Below are 24,039 nucleotides of genomic sequence, written 5' to 3'. Positions count from 1 at the left end.
AGGGACGTTTAAAAATCTTCAAAATGTATTTTGGAAATCAGTAAAAATGTTTAAATTGTTAAATTGCGCTTCTCAATGAGTCTCATTTCAGAGACTTTGGAAATAAGCAAAATTTTAGCAGAGTGGTGTGACCATTAAATGATTCACCTCAACTAACTTATTTAGTGTGGGTTGCAGGTATCAGTGGAACTTTTAAAAGCTGAAGATTGGAAGCGCGACAGACACGTGATTCGCGACTTTTTGATTCTGGTCTATACCGCCTGCAACCAACCACATATCGCGTGCAAACTTTGGTTACTCTCTCATCTCCAGAAACTGATCTGAAACTGTAAATTCGGTGCTTAAGTCACGTGATTTCACACTTTTTTGTTTGCGAAATAAGTCCAGCTGGCAAAAATGGTATCACCAATTTTAGATCGATCCATTGGTATTCGTAACACATAGTCGAGAGAGTAATGTAAACCGAATTATTTATAAATATTTTATGTACAAAATACACTAAAACGTTACTAATTTCATTGGTTTTTGTAAATTATTTAAAAGCAAATTCTTTAACTTTAAGAAAACACCCGTTGTATATGCTATATACGTATAAGTATGCATACATAATAATTAAATTATTTAAATAAGTGTTTTTTAGATTTCTATGTTCAAAATTTATATGACTACATTTTTTTATATGTTTGCAAGGATTTTATTTTCAACAATATATACACACAGTAATGTTTTTAAAGGCTCGATATTCTATATACAATATTATAATTAATTGTAAATAATTCTTAAATATGCATTAAAACAATTATTAAATATATATTTGGCCAGCAATGCATTCTCCCCTTTTTGTTGGCTGGCCAGACTTTAGCGCAAACTTTTAGAATTGAATTCTCCAAACGAAATGAAACATCAAAATGGTTAAGAGGTCTATCATTTTTTATGCGAGATATATTTTATCTGCCTTTCAAAATCTCGTTTAAATTAAGGGGCATTCCAATATATTAAAAGGAATAGATCCTGGAAAATCTTTACTTGGTTGAAATTTCCTTCGAGAATTTAAAAGCTCCAAACTAATGGCTATTTTCCCTAGTCAATAGCAAAGTCACGCGATATTGTTTTTACTATTCTATGAAGAACTTTTTGGCAAAATCATTGGCTATGTGGATCAAGGAGACTATCTTCATTTCTATATTTTCATGTGTGAAGTATGAAGCACATCACAGCACATAAATATGTCTCCATGGTGGAATTATACAGGTGGAGTAATGAGAACAGTACGAAAGATTTTACTGCAACATATTGGAAGTGTATAGACTTTCTAAAAAGACTAAAGAACAGAAATATGAACAATTGTTACCCGTTTTGTCTATTAAATATGCAATTCCTTGACTTTTTCCTGTAATAAATATGGGGTTTCCTTTACCAAGATCGAACTTTTACCAACGATAAATAAATAACTCGAACTGAAGTTTAAAGAAATATTGCATATAATGATTTTAATTAAAATTAACACCCATAAAAATATCAGCCTTGAAATCCAACGGAGAATGTCTCTTTCCAACAAGTGCTACTTTGGACTAAGAAGGCAACCGAGTGGTAAAGTCATCTCTCAATGAACAAAACTAATACTCTATAAGGCTGTCATCATGCCCGTCCTAACGTATGGCGCAGAAGCTTGGACGATGACAACATGAGGCGTCCCTTGGAGTGTATGCGAGAAGCATTCTGTGGAAGATTTTTGAACCTTTGCACGTTGGTGACGGCGAGTATCGCAGGCGATGGAACACTGAGCTGTATGAGCTCTATAACAACATAGACATAGCGCAGCGAATAAAGATCCAGCAGCTGCGTTGGCTGGGTCATGTCGTCCGAATGGATACAAACGCTCCGGCTTTGAAAGTATTCGATGCGGTACCAGCTGGTGGTAGCAGAGGAAGAGGGCGGCCTCCTCTGCGTTGGAGAGATCAGGTGGAGAAGGACTTGGCTTCACTTGGTGTATCTAACTGGCGCTGATTAGCACGAGAAACAAACAACTGGCGCGATTTGTTAAACGCGGCCAAAATGGCGTAAGCGGTTATCGCACCAATCAAGAAAAAGAGGAGGAATTAAAACAGGGATATTGCGAAACTACCCCTTAAAGTCAAATTTCTTTCAATTCGATGGAATTACTTTCTATGCGACACAATTTTTTTATCTTTACTGGCTACATTTTCTGCTGGGATTTATAAATATACAAACAAACATTTCAAATGTATAAAAAATAATTCAAGTAAGGTAAGCATTTCTATACTGAATATTGAATAATGACTTACAGATTTACTTTGTAAATTTTTTTACAAAACAAAAACTTCGATAACAATTTTTTTAGAATTTCATTGTGACACCCAAACCTTTACGTGCACAAAATATTTATATTCCGATAAAATTTACAGTAATTCGTTTCCATACAATTTTTATCCTTCCGGCGGCGTTGTCTAAGAAACTCAGTTCGCAAATTTTCCATATTGCATAATCAGCTGAACACCTGTAAAATATTTTATATTTTGTAAATACGAATTTCCATGAATATCTAAATTAAAACTTAAGTACTAAAATGGAGTTATGATATTAATATATATATTTATGTATGTAAATGACTTTCTTAGCAGATAAGCTTGACCTGTAACATATATTTTAAAAAATTAATGCTCAGAAGCACGTCATCTACGTGACACTTATAAAATTCAGTATTTCTTAAAAATAAAGTCAAATGAACGAAAATTAATTGTTGCATCATCCCCATTATTATTAATTTCAAGTCACCCCGCATTTTCGAAATATTTTCATCTTGTTTAATGATAGAAATTAGTTATCTGGTTCACTTCATTTTATATTCCCAACTGACGTTTCCTTAATAGGAGTACTAATAATCCTTTCTACAACAATGAGTCAGTTATCTGTAAAATATTTCTTTACCCGATCAAAAAAAAAAATAACTCACTCTCAATTTCGACCCACCCTATTGGAAAACTCTACAAAAATAAAGGTCGATTGTGGATGGATATGGAATCAGTTGAGTTCGATGAAGGTAATGAAAATTTTAGTAGTGATGGTCTTTCGGTGGATTTACAGGAGCAGGAATGTCTTCTTTATTGAGCACCGAGTTGTAGAAGGGCAATATAACCCTACGATTGGCATCGACTTATGGTGGAGCCTCAACCTCCATTTAAAGGAGCAAATGATAATAAGCAACCTGATGAAATATGTGAAATGTTACGATCGAAAAGTAAAACAGCACATATGTAGGTGGCGATTGTCAAGAGTTGAACAGTCCAATAAAGTAATATCGGGGGAGTAGACTTAATAGTCGGTCTAATAGGGCGTCACCACATTCAAGCTAAAGCTCGAAATCGAATAACACGACTTTTTATTGCCTGGTTTTCCAAAAATGTAAAAAGGGAAAAACAGTGCAAGCCCTGCTTAGCTTCAGAGATATTTGCAATGCTTTTGTCTCAAATATATTTTTTGATTAGTTTTTATTGACTGAAACCGGCAAGGCTGCTCTGTGGTGGACTTCACGTTTTTTCCATTGTAGGCTTCCAAAAACCAAAAAGCATTGGATAATGACTGACCTTTGACCCATTCACCTTTTTTGGTTCCTCTTACACTAAAAAAATAACGACCAGATTTTTCCTTCAGGATCTCAATCGTGGGATCTCAAACCTGTCAGAGGGTTAAGGCGTATTCACCGTTCTTGTCTGGACACCTTTTAATTTACTCTTACCATTCTTTTGTCGGAGAGGGTACTGCAGTACGGTTCACCGTTCAGTTCGGCACATTTTATTTTCTTGTGAAGGCAGGTACACAAAAAAGAGATAATGGCAATCCTAACCATGACGTCGTTCCAAAGATGATAGATTACTACGTTTGGTCAATCAGCTATGCTGAAAAACAAAATTGTGCGAACAACTTCTATCGCCACGTCACCGGGTACTCAGCAGTCGAATCATGCTACTCCTTCAATCGGCAACGAACCAACATAAGCGAAAACTATGTTAATTTTTTTCATATGTCACCAACACAATCTCAGTTTTTTTCTAAATAACCCGCTGGAAGAAAAGGAACACTAAACCAAAATGCAACCTCTAAACATATTTACTATACTCCAATAAGCAAATACTTAAAGTCACATTAAAAGAATGTATTATTATTATTTTAAGAGTATTCAAATATTCAAAATATGTACGTACTACTGTGGGCAAAAAGTAAGGTGAATTTGGTTGTAAAATGAAAAATCTTTATTTATTCTTTTAAATCAATTTCATCCCCTTCAAAATAATCTCCTCTCGATGAAATACACTTATGCCAAAGATTTTTCCAATCCCCGAAACATGCCAAATAGTCCATTTCCGGTATAGCCATCAGCATCTTCTTCGATTCAGCTTTTATCTCCTCAATCGACTCGAAACGCGTTCCCCGGAGTGGTCTCTTGAGTTTTGGGAATAGCCAGAAGTCACACGGAGCCAAATCAGGCGAATACGGTGGTTGCGGAACGATATGCGTGGAATTTTTGGCGAAATGGTCACGAAGAACGAGTGCAGTGTGAGACGGTGCATTATCGTGATGCAAAAACCAATAGTTGTTGTCCCATACTTCTGGTCTTTTTAGACGAATTGCTTCACGTAAACGACGCATAACGCTCAAATAATATTCCTCATTAAAAGTTTGGCCAGGTGGAAGGAATTCATAGTGCACCACACCACGAAAATCGAAAAAAACTGTCATCATGACCTTTATTTTTGAACGACTTTAACGTGCTCTTTTCGGTCTGGCCTCGCCTTTAGCACGATATTCGCTTGATTGGTCGGTTGTTTCATGGTCGTAGGCCCAAATGGTCTTTCAAAATGGTTTTCACAGATCCTTCTGATATTCCGATCATATCAGTAACGTCTTTAACAGTCAACCGACGATTTTTGAGCACTAACTCCTTCACTTTATTGACGTGTTGGTCATCTGTTGACGTCAATGGTGGTCCGGAGCGCTCCAAATCATCAACACGTTCTCGACCCTCTTTGAAGTCTTTGTACCACTTATAAACATTTTTCTGCGACTTGGTCGAATCACCAAATGCCTTCTGCAACATGCTAAACGTTTCCGCAGGCGAAATTTCATTCCGCAAACAAAATTTGATGGCACTTCTCTGCTCAATCAAATCAGACATTGTAAAAATCGAAAAATGCACTCTTGGTCGTTTGGTAAACACAAGCGTAAATATATTACTGATATCGACATTCACATGAAAGTTGGCCCAGATGTTATTAACAGTGCTGCCAACTCATGAAAAAAATAACTAGAGCGAAATTTTAATCCCGCGAATTTTGACAAATAAAAAAAAAAATTGACCAGAACCTGTAACAACAGAAAAATTGACCAGAACCTATAACATACAAAATGTGCAGATGAAAAAAATCTGTCGGGGTCAACACTTGCTGAATTGTCATTTGATGTTAATGAGCCTTATCTCTATATTACAATATATTTCAACTGCTTTTAGCACAAGTCGGATAAGTTTTTCGATTTAAAAAAGTTCACATATATTTTCTTACTTAAAACAAACTTACTTACAACAAACTTCTTCGAGCATGAAATGTAATGTTATATCTCACTTATGCAAATTCATTTCCCTAGAGCACTAAGCTAGAATAAATATATTGAAACAAGCTTCTTGGAAATTGTAGGACTTCTATTGTAATTAAATTTTGTCATAAACAAGTTTTTTTCATTCAATTCGGCACTTAAACCTTTTCGAAATCACCGGGGCCTGCAAAACACTGAGATGCCCGAACTAGGGGATCCCGAAATTGGGGTCCCTTATGCATACATAGTTTGAGATTTTATAAGGTGTATAGATTTCGTATCTTTCCTTGGATTATCTAGCTCAGAATCTCAGTATCCCAGCGGAATGATCCGGATAATTTTTACGGGTGTTGGAAGAAACGATATTTCAACTGAAATGCAGCCTAATATAGGGTTTTCCAATAACAGGTATTATTGGTGAATGGGTTGCGCTATCGAGAGATGATTAACGATTTTTTATGGCTGGAATTGGATGGTATTGATCTGGACAACGTTTATTTCCAACAAGACGGCGCTGCGTGCCACACAAGCAACGAAACCATTGATCTTTTATGGGAAAATTTTCCGGACCGTGTTATCTCTCGAAGAGGTGATCACAATTGCTCACCGAGATCTTGTGGTTTAACACTTTGTGGCTTTTTTCTTTGAGGCCACGTGAGAGAGAAGGTCCACGTCAACAGGCCAGGGTCCTCAAGATGGAATTCGTGAGGTCATCGAGGAAATAGCGCACCCACTTTCCAATTCGATTATGGAAATTTTCATCAAAAGGATATTGTCCTGTAAGCGTGGTCGTGGTGGTCATTTGCCTGATGTTATTTTCCACTATTAATGGCATACCTTCCTCTTTATAATGAAATAAACATCCGATTATTTATATTAAAAAATAGAACTTTTCTTTGAATATCAAAATAACATCTCTGTTTGGAAAGCCCTATATAATTTTTCAAGAGCTGCTCAATTCAATTTTACCAATTTGCGATTTGTATACTATTTTGATGTCACATTTGTGCACACAGCTACAAACTAGCTTTCCTTTCCTTATCTTCGTCATACTCTAGCTGCCTACGTAGTAGAGCAGTAGAGTTATCATTTCCACTTTAGTACCACCTCAGTTTTTCTTTCTTACTGCAACTACTTTCCCCAACAGAGCAATAGCCTTTTGCTTACTCTATTTCCCTCACATTCTCTCTTCTCTCCAACTATGTTATCCCCAACGCTGCTGTCAATTATATTCAGATTTTCAACTGCCAATGCGTGTCACACATTTTTATGTTACTTGTGGCACAATGTTCCATGTAAGCGCATTCTAAATTTTTACAAGATAACCAAAAAACGTCCAAAAATTCACAGCACACCAAATTTGAATTCAATTGTCAACAAATGTTGCAAATGCGGGCGCAATAAAGTTCCTGCCCTATCTTTCGTTGTGATAGTTAGGACTGCTGATTTGGTTTTTACTCTCCACCGCGCATCTGAAACCCTGGCAAAACGGTGCATCAACCGTTGCAGAATGAAAAACACATGGAATAAACCAACAACAAAAAAATTCGTATCCATCAGTGTATGAGTTTGTGTGTATCATTGCTGCTGTTTAGCAACCACAGCTGTGTACTCTCTTTTAGTGTCTTCTTGACTTTTACTACTGCGGCTGCAACTGCTTCTTGGTTATTATCATTGTTATTATTGTTTGTACTTTTGTGATGTTGTTGCTGCTGTACCCTTCAAATTTCTAATGCAATGGACAACAAGCTGTTGGCAACTTATATGATCGCAGCTGCTTTAACAAATCCCTATTGGAAGACATGCATCCGCATGCACATGTCTTCTGTGTGCCCGCATGAGAAAGATCCTATTTTCCATTTCTCCATTTGCATTGTTGCTTATGTACTTTTTGCCAGCAATTCGATTGTCATTTGAGCAAAGGGAACCGGCTAAAAAAACATTAAATGCCACATTTGCCAGCTCTGCTGCATATTAAAGCCCCCTCCTAACCCTTTTACATTTCAATTCTCTGCTCACCCGACTTTTTGTCTCAGGGTTCTTTTTGATTTTTCAAGCAGCAAATTCAATTCAATTTAAAAGCTCATCACCAAGTCACGGAGAAAAATTTCCATTTCAAGTGAGTTTGCTCGATGAGATAACCGACGAATCTAAAGGGTGATTTTTTAGCTATTATCTTTTTAATCAGCTGACGCACGTTTCGTGTTTTGTTTCACTGAACATCTTCAGTTTGGTCTATAATTTAACCATGAATCGTCTTACAAACGAGCAACGCTTGCAAATCATTGAATTTTATTATAAAAATGCGTCTTCTGTTAAGAAATTTTAAGATCCACTTTTTTTTATCGTAAAGTTGTGTTTAGCGACGAAGCTCATTTTTGGATCAATGGGTACGCAAATAAGCAGAATAGTCGATTTTTGAGTGAAGATCAGCCAGAAGAATTGTAAGAGCTACCAATGTATCCAGAAAAGGTCACAGTTTGGTGCGGTTTATGGGCTGGAGGTATTATTGGACCGTACTTCTTCAAAGATGCTGCGAATCGTAACGTAACTGTGAATGGTGAGCGCAACCGTGAAATGATATCCAACTTTTTTATGCCCAAAATGCAAGAGGTTGACTTGAATGACATGTGGTTTCAGCAAGACGGTGCCACATGCCACACAGCACGTGTAACAATGGACTTGTTGAGAGGCGAGTTCGGTGAACATTCTATTTCACGTTCGGGACCTGTCAATTGGCCACCCAGATCGTGCGATATAATGCCTTTAGATTATTTTTTGTGGGGCTATGTTAAAGTTCATGTCTATTCAGACAAGCCTGCTTCAATTAAGGCATTGGAAGACAACATTAAATCATTTACATGTGAGATACTCGTACCGGCCGAGACATTGGAAAGAGTATTCCAAAATTGGACTAAGTGGATGGACCATTTATTCTTCAAATATTAAATTATATGGACAGTGCTATCGATTTAGATAAAAATTTCATGCATTTTTCTGAGTTTCCTATAACTCTTAAGAAATCACCCTGTATATATGTATGCATGTATGTATATGTGTGTCAATAAAAGCTTGTGTTGTAAAACTACTTTCTTGACTGTAACGCAGTTAAATTGTTTCTGCAATCCTTAACACCCGAATTGCTAGCAATTGATTAACTTTGCTCTTTGCTATGATAAGTGTTATTAGATATTTAGATGAATCTATGCGTATTTGTCACTCACAAAAAACATCGTGTAGGCAGCCATTGACAGTTATTTAGGGGTCAAAATGAGAAATGCATAAAGTAGATTTCAAGATACAACGAAATGAGATGAACTGATAAAGACGGAGCATTTTTTTATTGTAGGTAGGAAAAAGGAAATTATTGGATAATTGCAAAAAACGTTTTATTAATTCAAATTTGTATTTTACCAGAGCATACTACTGTGGGCAAAAAGTAAGGTGAATTTATTTGTCAAACTTCGCGGGATTAAAATTTCGCTTTAGTTATTTTTTTCATGAGTTGCCAGCACTGTTAATAACATCTGGGCCAACTTTCATGTGAATGTCATTATCAGTAATATATTTACGCTTGTGTTTACCAAACGACCAAGAGTGCATTTTTCGATTTTTGCAATGTCTGATTTGATTGAGCAGAGAATTGCAATCAAATTTTGTTTGCGGAATGAAATTTCCGCTGCGGAAACGTTTAGCATGTTGCAGAAGGCATTTGGTGATTCGACCATGTCGTAGAAAAATATTTATAAGTGGTACAAAGACTTCAAAGAGGGTCGAGAACGTGTTGATGACTTGGAGCGCTCCGGTCGACCATTGACGTCAACAGATGACCAACACGTCAATAAAGTGAAGGAGTTAGTGCTCAAAAATCGTCGGTTGACTGTTAAAGACGTTACTGATATGATCGGAATATCAGAAGGATCTGTGAAAACCATTTTGAAAGACCATTTGGGCCTACGACCATGAAACAACCGACCAATCAAGCTAATATCGTGCTAAAGGCGAGGCCAGACCGAAAAGAGCACGTTAAAGTCGTTCAAAAATAAAGGTCATGATGACAGTTTTTTTCGATTTTCGTGGTGTGGTGCACTATAAATTCCTTCCACCTGGCCAAACTGTTAATGAGGAATATTATTTGAGCGTTATGCGTCGTTTACGTGAAGCAATTCGTCTAAAAAGACCAGAAGTATGGGCCAACAACTATTGGTTTTAAAATTCCACGCATATCGTTCCGCAACCACCGTATTTGCCTGATTTGGCTCCGTGTGACTTCTGGCTATTCCCAAAACTCAAGAGACCACTCCGGGGAACGCGTTTCGAGTCGATTGAGGAGATAAAAGCTGAATCGAAGAAGGTGCTGATGGCTATACCGGAAATGGACTATTTGGCATGTTTCGGGGATTGGAAAAATCGTTGGCATAAGTGTATTTCATCGAGAGGGGATTATTTTGAAGGGGATGAAATTGATTTACAAGAATAAATAAAGATTTTTCATTTTACAACCAAATTCACCTTAGTTTTTGCCCATAAGCTAATTCTAATAACTCAAGAGGATCATGAAATGGTAAATTCATTTATTTGTATGCTTGTATAGTGAAAGGTACTTGATATTTTTTCTTCTATGTGATCTATGATGCCAGCTAGTAATATATTTCTGAATATTTGTTTACAACTCGTCTAGATTAGCACGGGTGCAATAAATTATGTATATGTTTATAGTCGGATAATAATGAAAACTACATTTTATAAAATGTATCCTAATCTTGAACGTAGCGGAGTAGAAAAGAAGACAAGGAACAGATTCTTGAGTTGTAATCTCACCACTTAACAATTTTATTATGATTTGATAACATCTTCCTTTCAAAATATAAGGAGCAATCACAATTTTTTTTGGCCAGCAAGCAACATAGAAAGGTAAAGAGCACTTTGCTTTCGCAATTTGCATCAAACGGGTGTATTCTTTCGGGTGTGAGTGAAATATCATAGAAATGTCTCTAAGCAAACAACACAGTTTGGAAAGAAGTGCTCGAAAATTGAATCCAACGTTATAAAATACTGCTTTTTGCAACAACAAATCACCTGTAGCTATCCGGCGTTTTCTAGAATCAGACATAGGCTGTTGGGGTGTTGTGTTCTGAGCACGGATAAAGTTCATACTCTTACGGATCTCTGAAGATTCCACTGAATCCAAAAGATTCGCGGAAGAGTGACATCCAATCAGCTTGTCCGTCCTACCATCCATACTATACTCTTTCCTGTCTCTCTATTCCTTCCACTGTAATCAATCCGGCTGTAGTACAATGGCCTTCGTGACTGAGAGCTTAGACTTGTCCAATCTCTCACAAATCTAATTTAATCTAACTGCTTCCTAAAGACCAATTTGAGAATTAATCAGAAACTATGTCACTTACAGTGTTTGACGTACACACATCAATTGTATATTGTTTTTGTTTTTTTTATAACTCTTTTACGGGGAAAGATACAAACCAATTTACAGCGATATGTATTGTCAAAATTTCTTATACACGAATTTTAAGCAATCAAATAAATATTAATTTTCTGAAAATTGTAAACTAATTAAAGGATTTTACAAAAGTGACGCCTAGATTTTAGTAGCGAATATTTCCTAGTCGGTACCTTTTTTATGTCATCTTCGACATTTGCCAAGTAGACAGATGTACAACTTTACGCGGTAAAACAGTGCATTGAAATTATTGAAACTTATTATTGAAATGGCCGATCTTTAAGAACAACATATCGCAAAATTCGTTTCTTTATTTTGTAATTTCATTAAAACGTAACAAAACCAGCTTAACATTTCATAGTAATATTTTTCAGTACCATTAATTGTTAACATATATATATATATAATTGGCTTGCACCCTTTTTGGATATTAGGCCGAGCTCCTCCTCCTATTTGTGACGTGCGACTTGATGTGGTTTCACAAATTGGAGAGACCTACAGTTTTAAGCCGAGTCCGAACGGCAAATTTTTATTTTTATTTTTATGAGGAGCTTTTTCATGGCAGAAATACACAGGAGGTCCTTTAAATTGGAAATATCAAGTGGAGAAGGACTTGGCTTTACTTGGAGTGCCCAACTGGCGCCGGTTAGCATGAGAAAGAAACTGATGCCATCCGCCAAAATTGCGTAGGCAGTCATCGCGCCAATCAAGCAGAAAAAGAAGAAAATTGAAACCGCTAGCCGGTAAAAATGCTCTGTTGTGTTTAATTAAGAATTAAAAAAAACGTTGCTGTATATATTGAGGTATATATCTCCCAATGTTGGCTACTGCAGAACACCTTCTGCCCACAAATGCTACTCTGAACAGAGTAGTCTTCTTGGATAAACAAAAGTCACACTTGATGAGTTTCCCATGATTATGGGAATTCTTATAAGTACTTTCGAACGTGACGGCACTTGGAGTATTCAAAAAAAGAGGGTTTTCATGACTTCCGTAGATAAGGGATAGGGCGCACATAATTCAAAAAATTATATTACAGATGCTCACTTCGCTAAATTATATTGTGCCAATGTGAATGAAACATCACTTTCGAAACTATGAAATACAATAAGTTAAACTATAAAATTACTATCTCGACGGTCGTCTGTATGGCGTAACAGCTTGATTGACTAATTCAATATCACATTCCTTTACCCAAATTTATACTGCTTTCGATAATAAAATGTAAGGATTTTCATGGTTTACGTTGAGTGCCTCAGCACAGTAACTTAATATATACATGCACAGTAACCAGTATTAACTATTTGAAACAGCCAGTAACTTTCAAAGTGCTAGTAACGCTTTTGAAAATCTCTGTGTAAAATTATATTAACATTTCTATTAACTCAATTCAGCCACTGGCTAAGTCGCTGAATAAAATAATAATATTTTTGAAATACTTTAATGCGCATTTCCTGCACTTTGACTTCCCTATTTCATGGCCCGCTGAGGCCAATACACGAATATTGGCATAATGTGTTAAGTAGCCAAAGCTTTGCGCCTATCGTTTATGTACCCTAGGAAGCACAGAAAATCCTCACAAAATCAAACAAAAAAAAATAGATGAAAGCAAGTTGGAATATGAGAAATAACAATAGACTATCTTTTCAAAAGTAAATAACAAATAATATTAAAACAAATAATGTAAGAAACTTCAGCTACATAAGTTGTGCCTCAAACTTTCGGCGAGTATTTTTATTTAATATGCAAGCTGGGGCTGCTAGAATAAAAATTAAGTATTCCATTCAGATGAATAAAATATGCGATTTTAAAACATTTCAACATTTAACCTTCAGTAAACAACAAAAGTAGAGAAATGGCTTCTATCCTTGTTTCCTTCTCTCAGTTTCATGTGCCACTCTCTCCTTCCACATTTTTATTCATATTAGTACCTACACACCCAACCACGTAACTAACAATCTTCTGATACCGTTGGTCGCTGGCAGGCCACCGCAGTCATAGAATAATTGCTACTAGACAAAGGAAGGCAACGCCATAGCGACTGTGCGCGGCAGGATTTGCAGTAAAAGTCAGGAAAAATGAACAGTCAGTCGGTAGACGGAAATTCACTTACATTCATACATACGTAGTATTACTTACGCGCACACTTAGTGACACACCCACACAGACATCGCAGGTTTATAAATTAAGAAAGATTGAAGGAAATTTCTTTGAATTTTTCATTTATCTGTTCGTACACGAGGGGTGCCTTTTATATGTCGGGATCAGAGAACAAAAACAAATTTTAATCATCGAAAATCACTTTATTGTTTTTCAAAATATTCTCCATGAAGATCTATACACTTTTGCATGCGTTTGAACCAATTGTCGAAGCACTTTTGCCACTCTGAATGAGGTACCTCCAAAACATGCATTCTGAATGCCGCAACCGCTTCTTCAGGTGTCGAAAAATGTTGACCTCTCAGTTTGTTTTTTACGTACCGGAATAAAAAGAAGTCAAACTGCTCAAAAATGCAGTTGTTTGAGCCGATGTGAGAGAGCTCGCATTGTCCTAGTGAAGAGTGATCCGTCTTTGGCGATTGGTTTTCCTAATTTCTTGGAAGACAACTGGCAAACAAATGGTTGTGTCCCACTCAGAATTTACTGTTCTGCGACTCAGAATTTACGGTTATCATTTACGGCGATCATTTGCTTGGAAGTGCTTCGTGCGCGAACAACTTTTGTTGTATTTGGCTCACCTTGAAACACCCATACAATCGACTTCTGTTTACTTTCGGGCTCATACACCTAAATCCATGATTCATCACCTGTCACGATGTCATAGACGTGTTTCGAAGCCCCGCGATCGTATTTTTTGAGCATTTCCTTCGACCAATCGACACGAGTCTTTTTTTGAGCGACTGACAAATTGTGTGGGATCCAACGCGAACAAATGTTTATGCAATATTGAATGTATGCTGGTCCCACTAATGCCTAAAATTGTCTCAATCTCACGATAGGTCACATGACGATCTTGCAATATCAGTTCGCGCACAGTATCAATGGTTTTCGGAACAACAACTGATTTTTGACGACCTTCACGAAATTCGTCTTGGAGTGAACTACGACCACGATTGAACTAACCATACCATCGACAAACACTGGTCTTTGATGGAGCTTCATCGCCAAAAAATGATTTAAGTTCATCCATGCAATGTTGCTGAGTTAATCCACGTCGAAAGTTGTAAAAAATAATCGCACAAAAATGCTCACGATTTGATTCCATTTCTGGACCGAGATGAATCTTTTAAGTTACTGTAAACAACACAAATAGCGCTGGTATTTCAAAACGTTCTGAGTACGTAAAAGCTAAAAAATGTCAAACTTTGCGATACAGCTGCCAGTTGCCAGATTGCAACACCAGGGTTGCCAAATCCCGACATATAAAAGGCACCCCTCGTATATGCGATTCACAGACTCTTCGTATCCACTTTTTTTATTACAAACGCCAGCAAGTTTATACATTAAGTTATTTTTACTGTCTCCCACCTGTTTCCTCCGTATGAAGCCTCATTCATCATGCGATTTATTCCTTCCTCATATTTTGGTTTTCTGGCTTTCGAGCTTCTTTCGTAGTTAAATTCTATTGTGATTTCTATTTTCTGCTATGCTGGTACTATACAATGATTATTTAATGTACGTATTCGACGTGCCATTTGCAAAAGGTGTTTCAATAAGACCGATTACTTTGAAATTGGAAAGAAACCTATGTTTATTTAGAAAGTTTTGTTGTTTTCTTTGCAATGAAGAGTACAGACATACAGGTTAAGTATCTTATCAGTCTGATAACAGGTTGCCTGGCAGAGTGTGAAGTTCTCATACAAGTGAACATGATTCAATTCAGCTCAATTTTGCCATGTGCTTTATTAGCTTATGCCGCGTCTACCCCATTGTGAATGGGAAGCGGTTTTTAAATTTTAACCAATTTTGATGAAATTTCGTTTACGCATTTATTTTACCCATAAAAGCATCCATCTGTTTCTTTTCGTTTCATAAAAGATTTCGGGTCTTTAATTTCTTCTTTTCGGTTCATTGGTATTTTGTTCACTAAGAAACACACTCCCGAAATAAGACGAATTGTCCCGCTGCCACGACAACCCCCCATAAAATTTAATAGGAGCAAATAATAAATATGAAGCAACCGACTATGTTCTGCTTATAAATAGTAATTCAGATTTCCTTTTATAATTTCGTTCATCGAAAAATGTATGATTTTCAATAATTCTTCGGTAGTCAATTGCTTTATTTTACAAAAATAAAAATATACCATTAATTTATTAGAAATATAATTATGAAAAAATATTTACTTTACGAAGGGCACTAGTAGCTTAGACTGCCAGCCAACTTAATTATCATTTACATGAAGAAATTAAAACATTATACTTCTTATCGAAAATATTTTTTGTCGTCTCACGCGCAATTCATAGGCACCTGCTTCTTCTCCATAAGTCTTTGAGAAATTTATAGTCTTAAATCAACGACAACTACAAGTAAATGCAAATAGATAAGATTATTTGTCATATATGTATTAAACCTAAAAAGAAATCATCAACACACTGTCATTGTTTGTGTTAATTAAACAATATGTTTATCATCATCTTGGCAGGCTCTGGGGGTCCTAACGTAATTCACAACATAAATATATGCGTGATACCCACGTCTGAACTACGCTGAACCATTTGAGATGCATAACAGAGATTTTCTTTCAAAGCACAAAAAATTTAATTTCGATTGTTCAACTAAATAAAAGAATTTTTGGTACATTTGAATAACATTTTTGCTTGCCTTTTTAAAATACTTTATCAATTACATCTCATTCAAATAATTAATTAAATTTCTTTTGAAATGTAATATCTTTGCATTAAATATCACAGAAAGACTGTATCGTTTGAGTTTTTGTCTGCATCACCCTTGTCTAAGTCTAATTAGCAAATTCTTTGTTTTTGCTGCAGAATCGCTTGGCAAAAGGGTCAAAGAAGGCACAAACAAAGGTATACTAAAATTGATTGATACGTATTAACAAGTGAAAATATTTTGAATGGCGGGTGACATTTTTTCGTCCCAATAATGTTCTTTTAGTTTAACTCTTGCTGGTTCGCCTGAGAATTCCAAAAAAGCTTATATATTTTCATGTATATATAGTATATAATTGGCGCGTACACTCTTTTCGGGTGTTTGGCCGAGCTCCTCCTCCTATTTGTGGTGTGCGTCTCGATGTTGTTTCACAAATGGGGGGACTTACAGTTTTAAGTCGACTCCGAATGGCAGATATTTTTATGAGGAGCTTTTTCATGGCAGAAATACACTCGGAGGTTTGCCATTGCCAGGGATGGGACGACCGCTATTAGAAAATGTTTTTCTTCATTTTGGTGTTTCACCGAGATTCGAACCAACGTTCTCTCTTGATTGCGAATGGTAGTCACGCACCAACCCATTCGGCTAGGACGTTAAATATATTGGGTAGTCCAAAAAGTCTTTTCGTATTTTGTCAATAGATGTCGTTGGAGTCATCTATCTCCAGCGCTACCAATCACATTGTGTCATATCATATGGTGTTAGAAAGGTGACATTTTAAGCTTCATTTAACCAAAAAAAAATTAAATTCGGAGAAGTTGAAAAAAAGTTATAGCTGTTCAAAAATGAGTGAAAATAATGAAGAAATTCACTATATTTTGAAATTTTTGTATAAAAAAGGGAAGAATGCCACGCAAGCCACCAATGAAATTTGTGAAGTTTACGGAGACGATGCTGTGTCAGTTCGTGTGGCACAACAAAAGTTCGCTCGCTTCCGTACTAGAAATTTCGATGTGAAAGATGCACCTCGCTCCGGTCGACCTATCGTTGAAAAAGTCGATGAAATTATGGAAAAGATTGACCAGGACCGTCACATAGGCTGCCATGACATGGCCAAGGCACTAAACATTCATCATCAAACGGTTTTGAATCATTTAAAAAAGGCTGGTTACAAAAAGAAGCTCGATGTTTGGGTGCCACATGAATTGTCTTGAAAAATTTAATGCACCGAATTAACATCTGTGATTCTTTGCTGAAACGAAATGAAATCGAACCATTTCTGAAGCGAATGGTAACAGGAGACAAAAACTGAATCAAATACGACAATAATGTGCGAAGAAGATTATGGTGCAAGGGTGGTGAAGCTCAACAAATGGTCGCAAAGCCAGGATTGACGCCTCGAAAGGTTATGCTGTGTGTTCGGTGGGATTGGAAAGGAATCATCCACTATGAGCTGCTCTAGTCTGCTCGAACGATTGATTATACTCTTTACTGTCAACAACTGATGAGATTGAAGCAAGCAATCGAAAAAAAACGGTCAGAACTGATCAGCAGAAAGTGCGTCGTCTTTCATCAGAACAACGCTAGGCCACACACATCTTTGATGACTCGGCAAAAACTGGAAGAGCTTGGCTGGGAAGTTTTGATGCATCCACCATATAGCCCTGACCTAGCACCATTGGACTACCATTTGTTTCGGTCAATGCAGAACTCCCTTAATGGAGTAAAGTTGGCTTCAAGAGAAGCCTGTGAAAATTACTTCTCGCAGTTTTTCGCCGAGAAACCACAAAAGTGTTACACTGATGGAATAATGTCTCTAGGAGAAAAATGGCAAAAGGTGGTCGACCAAAATGGAACATATTTGGTTTAAAAAAGGTCATTATAAATATAAAAAAAATTAGTTAAAGTTTGAATAGAAATAAGAAAAGACTTTTTCGACTACCCAATATTTACACCATTGTGTGTATGCCTGCGCGGCATATGAGCGGCAGGGTTTGAGTTACATTCCCTTTGCCGGCATTAAAGAACACAGACACAAGAAGGGTGCCAGTGCCAATTACATATAATAAAGCGATTTTCAATAGGTGCGCTTCAACTTTTTTCCGATAGGGAGGGCGAACGACGCAATATTTTTTATTTTTCGCTTGTCATTTGTAAACTTCATTAGTATACATTTCATCATGGAACGCTACACACTTGAACAACGCGTTAAAGTTATTCAGGCTTATTATGAAAACGGGCGTTCAAATCAAAATGCATATCGCGCACTTCATCTTCAGTGAGGACGCACATTTTCATCTCAGCGGATTCGTCAAGAAGCAGAATTTCCGCATTTGGGCGAAAGATAATCCAAGAGAGATTGCCGAAAAACCAATGTACCCACAAAGAGTGACTGTTTGGTGCGGTTTACATGCCGGCGGCGTAATTGGCCCATATTTTTTCGTTGACGAGAACGATCGCCACGTTACTGTGAATGGAAATCGATACCGCGACATGATAAACGATTATTTTTGGCCGCAATTAAATGGTATGGACTTAGACGGCATGTGGTTTCAACAGGACAGGGCCACAAGCCACACAGCACACGCTACAATTGATTTGTTGAAGAGTAAGTTCGATGAGCGCATTATTTCCAGAAATGGACCGGTCGAATGGCCGCCGCGCTCGTGTGATTTGACGCCTCTAGACTATTTTCTTTGGGGCTATGTGAAGTCATTGATCTACAGTAGCAAACCGGCGACGATTTGTGAGCTCAGAGCCAATATTGAACGAGAAATTGCTGGAATTTCGGCCGATTTATGCAAAAGAGTGGTCGAAAATTGGGTTCAACGATTGGACTTCGTAAAACGTGCACGCGGTGGTCATGCAAAAGAAATCGAATTTCATACTTAAATGTATATGTTCACACTCGAAAATAAAAAAAAAATTAGTTAAAAAAGTCAAACCGTTTGTGTTTTATTCAAAAAAAAAGTTGAAGCGCTCTTACTGAAAAACGCTTTATATATATATGACTTGACAGACAGTGTTTTTTGGTGAAATTAACTTCTCATTAAAGTCGGAGAAACCTTTTTGAAGAAAGTTAAATCAAGAACATCAAATGTGTTGAGGGAATAGATAGGGAATACCAACATTTAATACAGTCTTTTTTTTTTTGCTTTCGTATATTCTGAGTTGTTCGAGAGCGCAGTGAAAAGCCCTGTGTTTTAGCATTGTTTGAGGATGGCCTAATAGGTATCCGATACTTGTATGATTCAAACTGTATGGGGAAAAACATACTAATAAATATTAGAAACCCGAATGGTGAATATTTGGAAAAAGTGCGGAACTGTGTAACTTTCTACCTGTATAAAAAATTAAGACGGGTATCAAATTATTTAAAAAAAGGCGACATAAGATTATGTGCTACAGACATTATTAAGTGAATATGTCCGACATATTGTAAAGGTTGCATGCCTATGCACAACCCCAAGGTATTCGTACACTTTCCACAACATGAAGAATCTACATACAAGATACGGTAGTGGTAGTGAAAGTTTCGGCTATGCAGAAAAAGAGGGAATTCTAGTAAAGCCATAGCAAAGTATTCAGTTTGCACATAATCATGCTCTACAATACGCATTCACCACGCTAAACTCATTTCTAGCGGAAAGTCGAGAAATAGTGCACCGTATACAACTACAAACTCTGGCTGAGACACCACCAAATTGAGGCTATTCAACAGAACACCCATTAGCCGCAAGGTGTCTCTGTGGGAGCATGAAAAGCATGGAAAGAAATAAGAAGCATGCCTTCAATGAATATTACATGAATCTCAGAAATGATGGATAAAATCAAAACAGACTATTTGATTGATTTGAAAAAAAAGATACAAAATTAAATGTAATTAGTCTACTGTGCTATCTAATGAAGCAGTAAGAATTAAATTACAGATATTTTTCTTATATGAGCTAAAATCGAAAAAGGCCGGTTTCGACCGCATCTCACATGATAAATCAGACGTCAGGAAAGCTAGTTTTTTTTTTAACGATGTTTATATCTCCGACCTGTGTGGTCCGCGGGATGTAATTCATATATCTCCTACCACCCACATCTGAAAGGCATGACCCTATCCGCCATCTGGGACGCGCCCTCTAGGGATAACAGACTACCCATAGGCCTCCTCCGCCCTATGCTCCGACTAGAAACGACACTAAACTGTAACGTTACATTAGTTTTCTTATTCAATTTATTGTCAAAGAAATAAAAAATAAAAAATTGACAACTGACAGTGACAGTTTTCACTTGCAGTTGATTTCACCTCAATACCGGGCCAACAAGTTTAATTTTGTTGCGTAGTATTATTTATAGTCTATGCCTTTGCAATACAGCACAGGCTAATTAACAAAATTAATAATTTGTAAATAACTCGTTTTTAAATTCAGAGCGCCTGGTAAAAGGCACTAACCCCTATTTTCTCTTTGACAAATTTGAAGCTGCTCGGCTACGCAAAATGCCGTTTGGTTATACTGTCAGTTCCATCAGAACTGAGGATATCGACTGGAGTAGCTAAACACAATCACAAGAAGATACTAAAGAAAAATTATACACAGCTGCCTATAACTTACCTTCGGAGAGCAATTAGAGTATGAAAAAATGGCATTCGCACTATCAGACTACTAATTACGCATTTCCAGGATTTTTTCCCCCTCACAGACTGCACAAGCATTTCGCAGAAAATAGTACAGCACTCGCTTTTGTGCAATGCGGAGAAACTTTTGCAATTTCACTTCGATAGACTCCGGGCAAACGAACTTGGATTTTGCATCAGCGGATGTTGCGCGTCTACATGCACAAATGCAGTCGCTTTAAGCATCGACGCTTTGGGAGTCTATTGCCAGCAACAAAAAGTGACCCAGTTTGGCAGATACTCGCTGCAAAAGTCTAATAGAAACATCATCAGCAGTTCACTTCGCTTGATACACAACAGCAAAGGAAATATCAAAAGCATTCTTGCAGCTCTCGCCGTTTCGCACATCTAATCATAAGGACATACATACATGCAAATACAAACGCATAAGCGCAACTGCAAATATTGTAGCCACCATCAACTACTACAACCGCAGCTAGACAATAATAGTTAGTAGCAGGATACGACTCAATAGCTGGCGCTGCTAAATAGTGAGAGAGCTAAAGTGAAATATCGGAGTAAATAGTGACGGTATCGGAGTAAAATGTTGCTATGCTTGAGTGCATCAATGACAAATCAGCAGTTCACGTTGCAATCGAAATGTGCAACTCTGCAGTCAAAACTCTGCAGATGACCGTACACATTCCTACAAACATACATACACTCGCACTTGCACAAGAGCACTCTCGCATGTGAATAACTTGCATGCTCAGCTGAACTGTCCTAAATATGAGCGAACAGCAGATGCAAATGCACTCATGTATATGTGCGTAGATAAGCGTCTGTAGATGTGTATTAAATACCGGAATGCAATCGTTAACAAAATGTTTGCCTGTTTGCTGCATGTAGCGGGGTGCAAAGCCTGAAACAAAAGCATATCGCCAAGTATTTAGAAGAAGCAAACGGTTATTGCACACTGCGGTTTTGGAGTAAATGATTTTATTCGAATATTTTTTTTATTTGGTTTTTTCGATCTTTGTAAACGTGACTATCCGAAGAGGAACTAACTGAACCATTTTTAGTCAACCACTATTAAAAAAGTCAACCAACAAACTTTGGAATTGATTGATAAAGTTTTTTTTATGAAAATACCAAACATTTATTGAATGAGACATGCATACAATAGATTCCGAAGGACTACCAAGTTTTAACTTTTTTTATGTTGGCTTGTGTACGTTGGCGAACACGCAATGCTGCCACTGTTGCGATATCGCAATTTTCTCTTTGTTATTTATTTTTTAACTGGGCATGCAAATGTTTATTTTTTATTATTGATCACCTTATTTTTAATATATATTTAATACCATCAATAAATATCATTTCAATGAAAATATAAGAGTGTAATATTACTTGCTTCGCGGAATTCCTATATAAAGGAGTGTATAAAAATCCACGTTACTACCAAAGTCGAATAGGTATAACAAAGAAACAAGCAACATAACAAATAAGATTAATTAATTATATTCTTCACACTTCTCTTTTTGTTAGACTATGTTACAAGCAGACGTTAGTCTAAAATTGCGCTATAAAGTCCAGGCAAAGATTTCTTCGAATTGAACTGAGTTGCTATGAACTCTTCCTATGTATTAAATTCCGATCAGAACTTTTCTTACAATACATCTGTACAAGGAGATCAATTACAAGGTTTTGCAACATAACTCCTTCAGTTTTGCGGACATATACCCAGTAAGATTTGGTAGTTCATAGAGCATTGGTTGTATCATCGTTCCGTTGAAAGACGTACGCCATCGAGTCATGCTAACTGAATTTTTAGTTCCAAAAATTAGTCAGCTAAACATCGATGGCATTTTGTCCATTAATTATCTACTAGATTAAAACAAAAAAAAAAAAATGTCAACAATATTTCTGCTTTGTGTTATCATTTTAAGTTTTCAAGCTCTTAAAAAACACCCGATAGAACAGTAGTAGCTACATAGGGGACTAGGGTTGAGAGAGTGGTCTGTTCTTAAGCCTTACCCTATTTAAAATGTTTTACAACTATTCTGCGTGTCACAATACCCATGGCAGCAACAATGCATTTTTCTTTAATTTTTTATAATGAAAACTATTAAAAATATGTGAAAATATTCGACATATGGACTTGCCATGCTTTATTTATCCAACGCCAAAAAACTGAAATTTTTTTCAACAAATTTGTACCACAAAAGTTTGACGTGGGATTTAGGATTGTTTCCGTAGCTTTCGAAATAATTTACAAAATAAACTTAGAAAAAAAATTGCAAGCAACATTTAAAGAAAATTTTAATGCTTATTAAAATAACTTAAAAACAATGGTGAATAATGTTATTTTTTGATAAATGAAATATTTGCATTTGGTGGTTTTTGACTTTGGCATATTATATAGGGTGGGCAATGTAAAATTTGCTTTTTGAATCGGCTATAAAAAAAACTAATCAATATTTTTTCAAACTTTTTTTTTATTTTGAAGATTGAACATTGTCATTTATGAATGAAAAATAATATCGCTCAAATGACTGCCACGACTGGCTTTACAGTAGGCCATTCGATCAACCCAATTTTTAAGCACATTTTCGATTGTTTGGCCTCCAATTTCATGAATGGCAACTTCGATTTCGTGTTTTAAAACATCAATCGTCTCTGGATGGTTCGCATAGCATTTGTCCTTAACGGCTCCCCACAAAAAATAGTCCAACGGGCTTAAATCACAGCTCCGAGGCGGCTAATTGATATCGGAATTTCGGCTGATTACACGGTTTTCAAAAACGGTAGCCAAAAGTTCGAGTGTAACTTTGGCAGTGTGGCAAGTTGCACCGTCCTGTTGAAACCACATGTCGTCCATGTCATCCACTTCAATTTTTGGAGACAAAAACTCGTTCAGCATGTCACGGTAACGCTCGCCATTTACTGTAACCGCGGCTCCTCGCTCATTTTCGAAAAAAAATGGCCCGATGATGCCGCCAGACCAAAATCCGCACCAAACAGTGACTCGTTGTGGATGCATTTGCTTCTCTACAGTAACGTGTGGATTTTCGGAGCCCCAAATCCGACAGTTTTGCTTATTGACGTAGCTACCGATGTGAAAATCAGAAAAGAAGAAGAAGACTCACCACTTTGGAAATAGGTTTTCAAAATTTCCTAATTTTGTTCAAGCGTATAGCGTCCCATTTCGTAAATGTCAAACCTTTAAGTAAATTATGAACACATATGATATGACATTTGTGTTACCATTCTCAAACAAATAGGTTGTTCAAAAAGCAAACGCTAATGGCCCACAATGAAAAATTGTAACTAACAACGCGGATGTGTATGCAAAAATATATTTGATATATATCAATGGCAACATTGTATCTATACAACCAAACACAAACACACACAAACCGAAGTATTGTGCAAATATGTAACTAATAGGACGCAGTTGTTTTCCACGGGATAAGTTTTCCTCGATTTTGTGTATCCTACGGGCAGCGGAAAGGGACTACGATAC

General features: G+C 36.7%; 1 protein-coding gene across 4 annotated transcripts in view; it reads right to left on the bottom strand.

Annotated features, from left to right (window-relative positions):
- Nucleotides 1-1,734: 1,734 nt before the first annotated feature.
- LOC129238984 (uncharacterized) overlaps nucleotides 1,735-24,039 on the bottom strand; it is a 166,228-nt gene continuing 143,923 nt past the window's right edge. For all 4 annotated transcript variants that reach the window (XM_054874236.1, XM_054874237.1, XM_054874238.1 and 1 more), the window contains exon 5: nucleotides 1,735-2,518. The gene's annotated coding sequence lies outside the window, so the exon portion shown is untranslated. The remainder of the gene's footprint in view (nucleotides 2,519-24,039) is intronic.

This window comes from Anastrepha obliqua, chromosome 2 (assembly GCF_027943255.1).
Source record: "Anastrepha obliqua isolate idAnaObli1 chromosome 2, idAnaObli1_1.0, whole genome shotgun sequence".
NCBI classification, from domain to species: domain Eukaryota; kingdom Metazoa; phylum Arthropoda; class Insecta; order Diptera; family Tephritidae; genus Anastrepha; species Anastrepha obliqua.
This window is presented reverse-complemented; position numbering and strand designations above follow the sequence as displayed.